Below are 15,265 nucleotides of genomic sequence, written 5' to 3' on the forward strand. Positions count from 1 at the left end.
TCTCAATCCCATGTAACTTTCTCCTTTAGCCAACTCTGACCTGGAGTCACACAGTAAAGGGGGTTCTGAAAGACACAGTTCCAATTTAGCCCAGTTGATGTAGTGCAAAACCACCACACTTCACTTTTAAAACCAAAGAGACCTGGATCTATGTCAAAGTTTCAAAATGTTCTCTGGATTATTCTGCATATCAAAAGTGTTCGCAGTGGTAACCAGTTTGTTTCTGTTTTTTCACTTTTGAAATGAGGTGATCCTTGGGAAAAGAGCCATCTTGACCAGCAGATGAGAAACACAAACTCTCTCGGATGTGCTGAAATGTGTGTAGAAAGTTGTCCTTCTTGAAATTTTGTCACTGCCATAAACTAAGCAAGACAACATTTTCATATGATGATCTTAGGCCAACTTATGCTTTTGTGGTCCTGTTTTTATATTATACAGCAATCTTACCAAAGGAAATTACAGTGAAGTCGGGTGACAAGACAGGAATGGTGCTAGTTATATTTTCATTATTCTTAAATGCAGGTTGGATCACAACACTTTCTCACCAAAAGTCTTTCAGTGACCACCCTCGCCTTCCGAGCTCTGTCCAGCCTTGACCTTCAGCCGCAGGTGTACAGCTCAGAACCGCTGGGCTCTCTTTGTGATCCAGGCCTCATGCTCTGTCCATGCTCCTTCCCCTTCCTGGTGCCCCTTCCCATCCTGTGCAACACCCCCCCACCCCATTTATTCAATGCACCCTTCTTTCTGCTTGGAAGTTTCCTACTCCTCATTCCAGATCCTGCACCACGTCACTTCCAGGAAGCTTTCCTGGATCCCACAGCCCTGTCTGGTCTGATTTACCCATATCTATTTCATGATGCATGTTACATTCTAGTAGAGAACAGACTCTGTCTGACTCAGACCTAGCTAATGAGTGCCATGGGGCAGATATAGGTCTTATTCTTCATTACAACTTCAGCCAGAGGACAAGACTGGCACACAGATCTTCATAAATATTGGTCAAGTATAAATGTTCTGATACGTGGGTAGTGGGAAGGACAAATAAATGAATAAACAAGAAAATCGATGTGTAAATGAGTAAGCATTTCCTCTGAGCCTTGCCCTGTGCCCTAACTGCCAAAAACACCAGCCAGAATTAATGTGAAACCCTGAGATGACCAGCAGAGCTGGGCTAAGGAGGAGGGCTCCATGACTACCCAGATTCCCTGAGCAGCAGTTCCTGGGAAATCAGGAGGGGCTGACAGGCAGACAATGACAATCTAATGGCAAAACCCACAATTCTACCAGAAAGACAGATGTGTGAGTGTTTCCTTCCCACCCTGGATTACTTCTGTGCCATACAATAAATGTACTGCAATTGTCATCCATGGGGACTGAGCTGTTTCTTCCACACGGCTGGCCCCAGGGAGAGCTGCATTTCCTTAAATACACCCGTGAGAAGATGGGGCCTGTAGAATCTGACTCAGACGTGACTATCTACTGTACCCCTAGTCCCAGCCATGTACCCACATGCACAATCACACCCAAACATGTCCACACAGCTTGGTCCTCCCCCTACATCCACCCGGTCAAAAACTGGCAAACCAGAGGATGAAACTCAGAAAATTCTGATGCAGACAGAACTCCTAAGATCTTAAAGCCAGATGGGAAACTATGAGTCAAGACAAATCCCACTCCTCACTATTGATTTTTTAAATTTATTGCAAATGTAACCTGCTATCACTGTGAGGAATAAAACCTTTAAAACCTGTATGAAATCAACAGAAAACTTATTTCATTACCTGCCTCCATAAACGATTATTCCCTGGTGTCCACCACTGCTGTGTGGCATCTTTCACCACACCCCATGTGTGTATTACATACACATAGATGTGTGTCTTGAGTGCAAACATAAGCAAATTGTATATACTGCTATGCAGCTTGCTCTTTCCGAATGTTACAGATTTACAGAATTCTTTTATTTTCATTCCCTTCCTTCACACCCTCTTCAGCACAGTCATACACTCACACAGACACACACAGACACAGACACAGACACAGACACACACACACACACACACATGCATATGTTTAGTTTTTCCATTGCGTGCTTTACCAATTTGGTGTTTTCTACATCTTGCTTTTCTGACACAACAATATCAGGAAATATCAACTAGTTTAGCTGTAGTTCATTCTTTTTAATAGCTGGGTTATTCCATTCCAAAATGCCATAAATATTCTGTGATGTGGACACACCATAATTTTAAAAATCATTTCTCACTTGATGTACGTTAATTTTCTCTTTGTTGCTACTGCAACCAATACTGCAATCGATACCTTAGATGTTAGATTGTTTTCTCAAAATGATGTAACAATTCTAATTTCCTCCAGCAACACATGTGACTGTCCTTTCCACATACTCCCAACAGGAATAGTAGTTATGACCATTTTTATTTTCACCAATCCAATTATGCCTTTATTTTCCACTTCCCTGACTGAGGCTGAACAAAACATTTTATATATTTACTGATTTCTTAGGTCTACTCCTCTGCGATTGGCCTGTTCACAATCTTTGACCTCCTTCTTATTACATTGTTTGTCTTTTTATTACCAGCTTGTAAGATACTTTTATATATTTGTTCATCCAACTGTACTTATTAAATACATACTAGAGCAGGCACTCTTCCAGGCACTGAAGAAACAGACAAAAACCCCTGCCTGTACGTGGCTTCCACTTGGATGTGGGAAGACAGACAGACAGATGGTCAGCAAATTACCTCATGTCTGATGGAGTTGTGCTGCAGGAAAGGCAAGGCCAAGAAAGAGTTGGGAAATGCCCAAGGCAGTCTCTACCTGACTTAGGCTTTAAAAAAATTTTTATCTGAAATTATAATTTGTCATTTTACTTTATGGGATCTTTTTCCTTACAAATTTTAAAGAGGTCAGATGCTTTTTAAATATATTTATACCTTCCAGGTTTCTTAAGTTGATTAAAAAAAAGCTAGCAAAGTAATTTCACACTTAACCGTTTTCTTGATTACTCCCAGATATTTATTATTCCACATAAATTTTATCATTATTTTATGCAATTCAAAAAAATTGGGATTTTAATTGGAATTACATTAAAGTGATTTATTAGTTTGGGGGTCACTGATAAGCTCACATTGTCTTCATATCTAAAAACATAGTAAATATTTTTATGTTTTCATATCTTGCTTTATCCTTCAAAAAGATTTTATTTTCTTCATATAGCATCTATAATTTAGTATTAAATTTAATTCCTAATCATTTCCTCATTTTTTATACTATGAATTGGAATTCTTTTTCCTATCTCAATTCATTACTTATTTTTCCTGGTTAACCAAAAAAAAAAAAGTGTTTCATATTTATTTTTTATCCAATCACCTCACCAGAATTCCATAATAATTATGTAAGTTTTTATTATTGAATTTTCTCTGTATAAAATATCAGCAAAGGCAAACTACTGATATTTTATCTCTTTCAATACTTTACTATCTTCTCTTATCCCATTAACTAGGCCTATGGAAACAGCATGGGAATATAAAGAAGACAGTTGGCATCTTGTTCCCAAAGGAGAAGTTGCAATTATTGTGCAAAGAGAAAGGTATGTTGGTGGAACCAAGACACAGATTGTAAAGCTGTCTCTTAAGCCACACGTGTCACTTCAGCTCACATTTCATTGGCCAAAGCACGTTATGTGGCCAAGCCGGACTTCAGTAGATGGGAAATACATCCCTCTCTTAGAGAAGAGTGACTAGGGGATACCGTAGAAAGGGTCCTTTGCGGGGGGGCAGAAAATATTTTGAACAGTAATACAATCTACCACAATAGTCTATATCAGATAGCAAACTACAGCTGTAGCCAGATTCTATTTTTGCATGGCCTGTGAGCTAAAACTGGTCCTTATATTTTTAAATTGTTGGAAAGTGGTAAAAAAAAAAAAAAAAGGGAAAAAATGGATCGTTCATAAAACATGAAAATTATATAAAATTCAAACGTTTGTGTCTATAAATAAAGTTTTATTTGAACACAGCCATGCTCATTCCTTTGTGTCTCCTGTGACTGCGTTCACATCACAACAGTAGTTGAGGTGAGTAGTTATGACCTACTTCAAAGCTACCAGCTGCTCCCTGCTGGTGGCCCTTCGTTCAGGGCCTTCTCTCCACATCCGTTCCGCCTCCTTCCCAGGCACCTCCCGTGAAAACCATATTATGTCCCCTGAGGTCCACTTCTCTCAGGACATAAGTAATGACATCAAACTGCAAACATTCCCATAGGGCATGCCACAACACCCATCATGGCTTGGAAGTAATGTGCCATTGCTTTAAGACCCTAGACACCATCTTATTACCACAGGGATCTGAGGTTGTCCAGTAACTACACACATATGTAAAGAACATGTACACCTGCACGGAAAGAAGGGCCCATCCCCGAGTCAACACCACCAGCTATAGAGCTGGAACTTCAGAGATGCAGGGTTCAGTACCTCCAGACAACAATCCACAAACACATTTTGTCACCTGAGTTTACTCCATTGGATGTTAAAACATAAATGCTTCTTTGCTTGGTACCTTCAAATAAGAAAATCACCCCCCCGTGGTATGTGGAATTTCCATCCAAGTGTAGATCTTTGTCTGTGGCTGGCTGGGAACCTCTTTGTTTCCAGCTTAAGGAGTGCCTGACTAATCAAAGATTAGTCAGAGATTTTGCAGAGGCTGGAGCACACATGCCAACTTTATTATGGACATTCAGCAAAAGAAATACTTTCACACTAAAATTGATTACTTCGACAAATGTGCAGTACATCTTTTACACAGAAACATAGAAAAGTGACAAAGTGTGATGTATACTGATATCTTAGGAACTAGAAAAACAGAGCAGCCACCAGGGTGAATTGAAACTGGTTACTGGATAATTCAAACAAAAACACCCACAGGTGAGAGGGGGTGAGATGAGGAGGCCACAGCACCTGCCCTTAAGGAGCTTATAACGGAGTCAAGAAAACTTCGGGCAAATCATCACAACACAGGGAGGTAAGTGCTGTGTCCCATGTGGCCGGGGTGCTCCCCTCCCTCCAGAAGGAAGGAGGTGGCCACATGGAAGCTTGCACAGGAGCAAGGAGAAGGTGGGAAGAGAGCATTTCAGGGTGGGTGGAGCTGGGTGACTGTGCCAGCCCCAGGCCCCGGAAACTGGAGAGGGAAGAGAAGACACACCACAAAGGGCATTTCCATGGAGAAGCGCAGCTTTCATGCTATGGATCAGTAGTCTTGGAACATTTCTGCTCACGTGCCCACTGAAAGGACTTTGAAATCCTATATCCCCATGTGCATTTCTCATGGGACATCAAACATTTTTCATCATGTGCCTAAGGAAATGCAAAAGGTATAATTCCTGGCATATTGTACGTATTGACATTAAAAAACCGTTACATCACTTATATCCAGGAATGTCTAAATGCTATACAATTTGATATCTACCCTGTGATCCCTTTTCAAAAATACATGAAAAATGTGTTCCTAAAAGTAAGAAATTTTACATCATTTTTTTTTTCTTTGCACTTACTGAGGGTAACTTTTTTTCCTTTGGGAAACACTTCATTGGATCCCTTGCTTATTTAATGAGAAGCCCAGGCCTGGGAGGGGCATGAGGCTGAGACAGGTGGGGGTCAAGCTACTCTGCAGCCGTAGTTCTCAAAGCTTCAGGACATCAGGACCAGCTGGAGGGATTGTGAGACTCGGGTGGCCGGATCCCTGCGTCCCTGACACGTTTTCAGGTCATGCTCGTCTGAAGACCAGCTTTAGGAACCACTGCTTGACAAAACCAAGCAAAGAGGGGTTTTCTTGGACAGATTTTTTTTTTTTTTTTTGGTTGTTCAAGGAGATTTTCTGTTTTTCTCTGACCCACCGAGAATAAAAGGAATTTGGGGAGGCCAGGGATCCAAGCTGCAAAGAACGTAACATAAAGAATTCTACTCTGAGGGCTCAGCCCTGCACCAAGGTGGTGTCAGGCAGGGGAAGGAGAGACAAAGGGGTCTTTTGGGTAAAGGGGACCAGCCCTAGAACAGAAACTCCACAAAGGTGGCCACTTTGTTTGTTAATTGCAAACTGTCGGCACCCACAACGTTGCTGGTCACACAGGAAGCTCTCAACAAATGAGTGAATAAATAGTGCAGCCTGGCTGATGAGCTGAGCTTTCCTGCTTCCATTCTGCTCTTCCCAAGCCTTGCGTCCCACACAGGAGCCTTGCACTGGGGGGTGAGGACTCGCTGCCTGCCCTCTGCTCCCAGCAGTGCAGGAGAGTTCGGCTCGAGACGGGCCGAGGCAAAGGTGAGATGCTGGAGGCAGCAGCTCAGAGCAAGTGGAGGCTGGCAGCAACCTTGGGAACACTGGTTACGAAATCCCAGCAGGAACTGGGGAAGGAGCCAGACTTCTAACAGTATCGCAGAATGGTAGCTGAAGTAATTTATTTGTATATTTAATATTATTCAATATTTTATATTTGGACCTCCAATCAAACACGTTTTAGGTATGAAAGATAGCTTATGGCCTAACAGAATGACACTGGAAGAGTATCTCACCTCCCTGGGCCTTGGTTTCCTTAACTGCAAATCAAAGTTTCTAAACCAAAGGACCTCTGGGTCCCTTTCCATCTCTGAGGTCTGGGATGTGTGAGAGGTTTTTCATTAAAAGCAACAGTGATTGGCCCTGGGCATGTGGACTTGCTCTGAAGCAAAGCCAAATGCCTACTTTTTCCTTTTCAGGGGAAGATCCAAAACCAAAAGTGATTGACAGCATGCCCAAGCCAGAACCAGGCATTACTAATTGGGGAACCATATTGTTCTTCCCTATAAAGTAACACAGGTAGGTTGTGCTTTCTGATAGGAATAATCTCTCCCTGGTGAAGACAGGTAGTGCTAAGAGAAGCATTTCAGACAATTTGGCTAAGGGCAAAAGGAGCACCCTGGGATGCTGTGCAATTTAAGCATGAACACTCTCCAAACATCCTCTAAGAGCGGAAACTGCCCTAGTCCCAGCTGCAGACCACTCAGGCGCCATCCGCGATGTTGAGCTAAAGGATCAAAGAGCATCCTTGTTACAGAACCACCTGTTGCTGTGTGATGAAAGCGAGACACAGACACACTGAGCTTCGCTGAGTGAAAGGGGGCACCAAGAAAAGACAAGTGAGCCCTGGACACGGGCTGAGATGCAGGTGCAGTGCTGGGAGGCTGGGCCGGTATGGCCGGGGGCACGCACCTGACCACTGCAGACTCCTCCCAAGCCGGCTTCTTTTGGACCTGTGTGTCTGTGAAGGAAAGCTTCCGTGTGACCCCTCCCCACCCCCCTTCCATCCCTGGGCCCTGAGACCCAGTAGTAGATCAGGGAGGAGGAGAGAGGGGGATGGGCCAGCTCCTCCCGTGGGGTGGTGACAGTCACCACATCCTCCGCTCTCCCCTCAGACCCAGGGCTGCAAACGCACAAGCAGGCATGTGTGTCCCCAGGGCCTGTGCTTCCCCGCGGTTCCCTACATGCTCTGTAAACAGTCCTTTCACTCAGTTCTTCTCAAATAGCCCATACGATGGAGCCTCCATTCCAGGACCACAACAGTTTCCCTGTCTAACGGAAGCTCCGTAATCTGGGAGGGATGTGGGAATACCAGAAAAGTTCAAGAAGAGGAGAGAATAAGTGGTTACTGGGATGAAGTGAGAGGTGGGACAGTGGAGGGCTCCTTGCAGAAAAGAAGGTGGGGAGACAGTCATCAGGCCTGGGCCCCTTGAAGACTGAGCCAGGGGGCAAGATGAGATGCAGATTGACATCCACTTGGCCTTGGGCAAGTCAGCCTCTCTGGGGTCAGTTTCATCCTCTAGGAAACAAGGAGGGCTCTAACTTGATTCCCCAGTGCCCATGCCGCTGCAGCTATGACCTACTCACACTTCACTGTATTCTGTGAAGTCCCCCACCCTGAGGGCAGTGCCCTGCACCTGGATGGGCTCAGGAACAAATTTCAAAAATAGCCACCGCCCTACATCTCCCTCCCCAAATCAATCAACGTGATCCTTCTTACACTCTTCAGTTCAGGGTGTGACTGGTACCCACCCCCTGCCAGCCCATACACACCAGTCAAAGAACAGGACACGACAAACAAAGGCCAGTCATGAAGGATTCGCTATGCAAGGCACTTTTTATTCTTGCTACTCATGTTGTCAAAATCCTTACCTGCTTTTAATATGCTCCTCTAAATAAAAAATCAAATTCCTTTATATGGCATACAAGGTTTTTCATGATCCAAGTATTTTCCTGCATAATTAGAGGGAGATGAGCCAAAAAAGAAAAAAATGAAAGAACTAAAATGGCAAAACCTCCTCTCTTTCCTAGGGCTTAGCAAACCCTCCCTGAAATCTCTCTTCACTCCTACATGGAGCCGCCCAAGCCTCTACACGGAGGGGACACCCCCAAGACTTGCCTTCTCCAACACCGCTCCCTCTGCCAACCTGCCTGGGGCCCGCTCCCTGACCTGCCACCAGCTTTCCCAACTAGCTAATCAGATCTTTGGCAAAGGTTCTGGAAACAGCAGGTCTGAGGGTTGAGGACAGGTGTCTCTTCTTTCCTAGGTAGCTTTCTGGGGGCACTGCCCAGCTTTTACATACTGTTCAACTGTGTGGCTCTGATGGGAAAGAGGCCCGCAGAACAGCCTCGTGTGGGCCCCAGGGCCATTGTGGGGCTCAGGACTGTTCACAAATGCTCTGAGGCCTAGAATGACCCTGGTGCCGGCAGCGCCCAGGAGAACATGCTTCACCTCAGGGACAGGCCAGAGGAAAGACAGTTTATAAAAATGTGTTTCCTGGGCTTCCCTGGTGGCGCGGTGGTTGGGAGTCCGCCTGCCGATGCAGGGGACATGGTTCGTGACCCGGTCCGGGGAGATCCCACATGACGCGGAGTGGCTAGGCCTGTAAGCCATGGCCGCTGAGCCTGCAGGTCCGGAGCCTATGCTCTGCAATGGGAGAGGCCACAACAGTGAGAGGCCCGCGTACCGCAAAAAAAAAAAAAAAAAAGTGTTTCCCTGCCTGGGAAATCAAACTCAGACCTCTGTCCTCAGTCCTCTCCAGACCACTCACGTGGGGACATCATTCAGCTCAGGGCTGGAGCTGCTGTTTTCAGAAATGGCCACTGTTTTGGACTCAGCCCCAAAGCCCCAGGTCCACCCTGACTTGGCCCCAGGCCACATTTAAATACTCACATCAATGTGCCTGATACCAACAGGAGTCCTCCCCTGCAGGCACTGGCAAACAGAAATCCAACAATGTTGTACCCTTAAACTGAACAATTTTGATTTGAATGATGGAGCTCTGGATGGTGGATTCTGTGAAGTTTAATGACAGAGGAGAATCGGCAGCACACGAGGTTTTCTTCTTGTGGCAGCCCATGCTCTGCAGGGCCTTGGGCACACAGCCCCTGTCTCACTGTTTGGTCTTGTGAAACATGGATGATGGGCTTATTCCCCTCTTCTTAAAGAGATTAATGAGCTAAATGTTTGCAAGATGCCTTGAGTAGTTTGCTGAAAATTTTAAAACAAATTCTTCCAAAACCATTTCCTCAAAATCCAATTTTATTGAATTCCTTGGTTGAAAACTAACTCTAAAATGATGTTAAAAAGGAGCAAGGGGGCTTCCCTGGTGGCGCAGTGGTTGAGAGTCCGCCTGCCGATGCAGGGGACACGGGTTCGTGGCCCCGGTCCGGGAAGATCCCACATGCCGCGGAGCGGCTGGGCCTGTGAGCCATGGCCGCTGAGCCTGCGCGTCCGGAGCCTGTGCTCCGCAACGGGAGAGGCCACAACAGCGAGAGGCCCGCGTACCGCAAAAAAAAAAAAAAAAAAAAGGAGCAAGGTCACAGGGTCTGCCGTCTGCCATAAACCTTGTCATGAACATTGGAAGCAGCCTTGCTCAGTTGAGCCCATGGAAATTGTGACTTAATCCAACCGCTTCTTTTCATTTCTCTGACTTCGCATTACCAGAAGTATGCAGTGCGTTTCGAATGACATTTATCCAAGGTTATGACAACAAACAACTGTCTCTCCAGTGACGCATTTGTTCTGTGCGTCCCAGCCCAAGGCCCTTCTCTTGCTTTTCTTTCAAACCTCATTCGATCTCAGTCATCTCGGCCAGAAAGTTCCTGTTTCAGAGCTGAAAGTAAGTACATTTTCTACTCATTTCTCAGGTTCTTAAGTGCTTTGGGATCATAAATAGAACACTTAGGGAAAAATCTTGAGAAAAGATTCTATTCAGAATTCCTAATAGCTCATCTTTTAAATTATGGTCTTTCATCTTCCTGTGGGAGTACATTATTTTCTAATTAAACTGTAACAACAAAATCTCTTACTTGTATGTCTAACCAAAGCAAACTTCCCTCCTGATGAATTTCTTAGCTTCTCTACAGTTTTAGTCTCTACATCATCATCAAGCTCTATTCAGGACTACAAGCAGGTTTTTCCTAATGGGACTAGGAGCAGAAAACGTCATGTTTCTTTTACCTCCTGAGAGTCACCCTTTTACCTGATTAACCTTCTGTTTCCATTCTGGTACTGGTGCATAAGCATCTCTGCCATCGACATATACATGTGGACTTTCTGTGGTTCTGGGGCAATTAACACTCTGCCTTTCTCATCTACAAGTTCAATAGTCCTCTGCCTTCCTTGGCAAAAATACAGGGTGTAGGATAAATGAGAATTAAAAGAAGATTCATGATCGCATACTCCTCCAAAGTGATTGTCACTTAGAAAGCCATGCAGTCACTGCAGACCTGAGACATTCACTCTTTGCTTGGTTGGCTCTGTCACGGGGAATTCGTATTCCCCAAAACGGAGGGCTCAGTCTTTTCACAAAAGCAGCTATTCTTCCTATTTTTATTTCCCTAAGCTGCCTTGAGATGATCCCACCACTCATCTTCCTCCCAAACACATACACTTACACACACATACACATGTACACACACATACACACATGCATATACCTGTACGTACATACATGCATGCGCACACATGCAAAGCCAAGGGGGAAAGAACTGAAAGAGTGATGAGAGGCCGACGCTGAGAGCAGGGCCTTGAACAGGATTGGGAGGGCCAGGTGTGCAGAGGGCTGGTCATGAGCCTCACTGATTCACGCTCTGACCGGAAAGGCCCATGCACACTGAGGCACCAGGCCTGCGACCGCGAAGCTGCTGTGGCTGAGACAGCAGGTCACACTCAGTCCTCGAGAAGACCCCCACGGGGCTGTGGGAGCCCAGAGAAGGGGGCCCCCAGCAGATGGGGTAGGACACCCCCCGGCGAGTGGAGGGGACACCATGGAGCACCTTGGCTTTTCAGTGGCCCGGATTTCGTGGGGGGGGGAGGTGTGGGTGTCCCCCTCCAGCACCATCACCCTCTCATTCCTCAGGGCAACCTCAGGCAGCTCAGCGTAAAAAGAAAAGCCAACCTACCTTCACCTCATTAGTTTTCCAGGCATGTTTCCCACCTGAATACTTAATGGCTAATTAACCTCATGTGAGATCCGTCTGCCTTGTCATAAAAACGCTGGCAAGTCTGTGCTGGGGGGTGGCATCCGGGGCCAGGACGTAAGGACAGGTGGCGGGAGCACAGGTAGGACAGCTTAGGGAAGGCAGCCCAGAGAAGGGGGGTCCAGGAGGAAGCACGGGGGGCGGGAGGGAGCCAGGTGGCCCTGAGGCTCTGAGAGCTGAGAGACAAGAAGGTGTGTAAAGGGCGTGGGTGTCATCTCAAGAAGTCTGGCTGATATTAAAATGATACAAAAATTCAGAAGAAGATTTACACTCAGGGCTCCACATGCACTTGGCAACATGCCAGCGATGCGTGTGGGGCCTTGGAGCAAGACAGACTCAGTAGCTCAGTGACCTTGAGCAAGTCCCTCTCTGAGCCTTAGTTTTCTTATTTATGAAACGGGTGGGAGAGCAGGGAACAGGAATAGAATGTGCCCCTCATATTTAACTGGAGCATTGAAGAACACCTCTCACCCCTCACCGTCTCTGACCTTTAACATGGAGACCATTGTAAGAGAAGCCAGGGCACAATCAGACTGCTTTTAAAGTACAGATTTTAAGGATGTGCTGGTGTATTGGGGAGTTTGCTCTTTTATATGTTAAATTATTAATTTAAAATGCTAAACATACATTTTGGGCCCTGCGCAGGAGACAAGGAATCCTATACGGCTTTAGGTAAAGCCATATAGCTACAGAAATCAAGGCAGAAGAATAGACAAAGATCAATGGAAGAGAATAGAGAGCCCAGAAACAGACCCATACAAATGTAGCCAACTGATTTCAACAAGTGTGTGAGAGCAATGCGAGGGAGAAAGGATAGACTTTTCAACAGATAGTGCTGGGAGAAAATACTTGCAAAATACATATTGGAAATGACTTTTTTTCCGAAATATTCAAAGGAATATTAAACTCAACAATAAGAAAACAAACAATACAATTTTAAAATGAACAACAGATATGAATAGATGTCTCACCAAAGGAGATCTATCTACAGGTGGTAAATAAACATAAAAATAATACTTATCATTTATCATTAGAGAAATGAAAATTAAAATGACCATGAGATACCACTAAATACTTATTAGAATGGTTAAAATCCAAAATGCTGACAATACCAAATGATGGTGAAGATGTGGAGCAACAGGAGCTCTCATTTCTTGCTAGTGGGAATGCAAAATGGTACAGTCACCTTGGAAGACAGTGTGGTGGTTTAATACAAAACTAAACAGACTCTTACCATATGATCCAACAATTGTGCTCCTTGGTATTTACCTGAGTTGAAAACTCATGTTCATCACAAAAATCTGCACGTGGATGTCTATAACAGCTTTATTCATAATTGCCAAAACTTGGAAACAACCAAGAAGTCCTTCAACTATCGTTTAGCTAGAAAGTCTAAAAAAGACAGGGGTGAAACTTAAATGCATATTACTAAGTGACACAACCAGTCTGGCCATGTGCTGTGTGATTACCATTATATGACGTTCTGGGAAAAGGAAAACTATAAGATAGTAAATAGATAAGATATTACCAGTGGTTTGGGAAGGGACTGAGGTTGAATAGATGTAGTACAAGGGGATTTTTAGGGTGGTGATACTATTCTGTATGATACTGTAATAGTGAATATATGACACCATGCATTTGTCAAAACTTATAGAAATTTACAGCATAAAGTGCAAATCTTAGGTTTTCAAAATTTAAAAAAAATCATTTAGGAGGTTAGAATGTCTCAGGATGGAAGCAACCAAAGAATCTGATTGTATCATAAATACATGAAAGAACCTCAATGCATGCGGTGGGGGAAAGGTGCTGACATAAGTGACTTTGAAAATGAGTAGAGACTGTAAGACAAAGGCAATCTGCTCTCTAGTTGATACGGTTCACCACAGGGATGTGGCCTAACAATTCTGAAACCACTGGAAGTGTGCATCTGGACCCAGCAATTAAATGATGCCCTGCACCTGGCAGGAGCTGAATTCCTCACTGTTGGGCCAGGAGGTTACAGGTAAGCAAGGAGAGGAGGTCAGAAGGCTCCACGTGGCAACAGACTGGAGTTGGGAACTTCAGGATGAGCTCATACTTAGCTTCATGTAGATACAGATGGAGAGAGAAGTATTTGTAGATGTGTGTACACACATGGCTTAGTGTATACACATGTGTCTCCTTATTCTGTTAGTGGAAAGGGCTCAGGAGCAGCAGCACCCCAGAAACAACATACACATTAGCCCTCAGATTTTGGTTTTTAACACCATTCTCCAATAAAAGGAGTCAGTGATCCTTGGAACAATGACTGATTCCATGACGACAGCACAAAATAACAAGATGAGCCTGGAACATCTTGCAGTGCAGAAGGTAAATAATTGTTCCAAAAAATCACAGTGGTGAGGGTATGTTCAAAGGGTATGTGCCAACCGCAAGAGCTCCCAACAGCCAAAGTTGGAACAATTTAAGCAACAAAATAAATAAAATAATATTGGATTATAACATAAGTATAAAATAAATACCCATGTATCCATACTGATAACCAATGATTGAACAAATCATAAATGGAAGACAGTAGACAAATCTCCCATGCAGATTCCCAAGTAATTTACGTGGCTCTTCCATTCACAGGAGGCAGGCACAGCTCTCTACTCCTGACATGTGGGCTGTGCATACTGACCTCCTTTCAAAGAGGTCATGCGGCAGATGGGCAGGGGAGAAGTTGGGCAGGGGAGAAGTTAGGCAGACACGACCTCGGCCAGGTGATGCCGGAAAAGTCATGTTGACAATACGTCCCTTGATGTGACATAATGAGGATATTACTTTATTTCGTGTGGTCTTCCTCCCCCCAAAGTCCGTAACCCCAGTCTGAGCATGAGAAAAACACCAGACAAATACCAACTGTAGGACATTCTACAAAATGCCTGACCAGTACTCAAAACTGTCAAAGTCATCAAAAACAGAGGAAGTCTAACTTTCACAGCCAAGAGGAGCATAATGAAACATACTCAATGTAAAGATGACTAAATGTCATGCGGGCATGAACAGAAAAAGGGCATATGGTAAAAACTAAGGAAATATGAATAAAATATGGGTTTTAGCTAGTAATAATGTGTCAATATTGTACCGTTCATTGTGGTTAAGGTACCATACTAATGTAAGACGTTAATAATATGGGAAACTGGGTGTGCTGTGTATGGTAACTCTCTAAACTATCTTTGTAACTTTTCCATGAATCTAAAATTGTTCTAAAATAAAAAGTTTATTTTTTTAAAAAAATGTTCATAGCTCCATCACCCAATTAAAATTGGACATATGTCTTTCAGAGATTTTTCTATGCCTTTGTGTGAGTGTATATATACTCTGCACCACTGAACCATGATTTTAACCATAGAGTAGTGGTCTACATCATGGGCCTGCCAGAATTTATTTAACCAATCCTCAGTCACCGGTTATATGTATGGTTTTTCAGTTTCCCACTATTATCAATAACATGTATACACAGTGAGCATCATTGTATGTACATCTTTGTTCGTATCATTGATGATTTGTTTAGAGCCACTGAGTCAGCTCAGTCAGGTTTGTAGGTCCTAAAGGCAGAGTGTGACAGTGGAACTCTCTCTGTCACCTTCTATTGGGTTAGAGTGTGTGACTAGGATCCTCAGATTTTTAGTGATGACACATTTTCTAATTCAGGGGTTTGAAGTAGTACTAGACACCTAAATTTAACAAAACTTGGT

General features: G+C 44.1%; 1 protein-coding gene across 1 annotated transcript in view; it reads left to right on the forward strand.

Moving 5' to 3' along the window:
* Window positions 1-10,148: 10,148 nt before the first annotated feature.
* The window catches only part of MC2R (melanocortin 2 receptor), a gene marked incomplete at its 3' end in the record, with an annotated part of 20,224 nt that continues 15,107 nt past the window's right edge, over window positions 10,149-15,265 (forward strand). The window contains exon 1 of the mRNA XM_082668430.1: window positions 10,149-10,183. The remainder of the gene's footprint in view (window positions 10,184-15,265) is intronic.

The sequence above is a fragment of the Grampus griseus genome (assembly GCF_964374135.1).
Source record: "Grampus griseus genome assembly, chromosome: 12".
Taxonomy (NCBI): domain Eukaryota; kingdom Metazoa; phylum Chordata; class Mammalia; order Artiodactyla; family Delphinidae; genus Grampus; species Grampus griseus.